Below are 784 nucleotides of genomic sequence, written 5' to 3'. Positions count from 1 at the left end.
GTACTTTGAAAATAAAGTACTGTACCGAAGTTTAATTATTTTTCTTATTGTTTGCATATTCTCCCTCCCAGATAATTTACAGAGGGCGCTAAAGCTGATCCCCTGGGAGCTTCAGAGTTTAATGACTCCGCCTGACGATTTCCTATTCTTTTCCACAATGTGCTAAGTCAAATTATGGCCAAATTACCAATCGCATGGTGATTCAGCTTCTAAATATGTTTTGCAGTGTTTCCAAAAGTTAAAAAACAAAAGCAAAAACAAATCTTTACCTAAATTGTTTTTACTTGCTTCACCTTAAATCAGTTATTCGGTTCCTTTGAAGAACGTGTTGCTTTAGCAACCCCCAAAGTGAACCCAGATACCCAGGACTACTGATTGTTACATCAGAGGTTTTGAAAACGCCAATACTAGAAACAGGCCGACAGTTAAGCAGAGGCGGGCCTCAAACTAAAACAGAACCTTCTCAAAACCACTTATATTTCAAGAGATGGATTAAGCGAAAAGAGCTGTACAAAGAAATAAGCCATTTTCTATGAGCCTGTTACAGGCAAGGCACTGTACTCCCTTGTCACTTGTTAATTTACAAGAAGACTTGCCGGTCCAGGGAAAGGGAGAGGGGATCGAGGCAAGGTTTATGGAGGGCGGCAAACTGCACTATGCGTGGCGCGGGGCTGAGCTTGCGGAGACCGGGGTTCCGGTGCCTGGCGCCAGCTGCCAGGTAGGGGCGCGCGTCCTGCGCAGTTGCCGCGCTCTGGCCTCGTGGGCTTCAGGCCGGGCCAATCAG

The sequence above is a fragment of the Piliocolobus tephrosceles genome, unplaced genomic scaffold (genome assembly GCF_002776525.5).
Source record: "Piliocolobus tephrosceles isolate RC106 unplaced genomic scaffold, ASM277652v3 unscaffolded_33016, whole genome shotgun sequence".
Classification (NCBI taxonomy): domain Eukaryota; kingdom Metazoa; phylum Chordata; class Mammalia; order Primates; family Cercopithecidae; genus Piliocolobus; species Piliocolobus tephrosceles.
Note: the sequence above shows the minus strand (reverse complement) of the source record.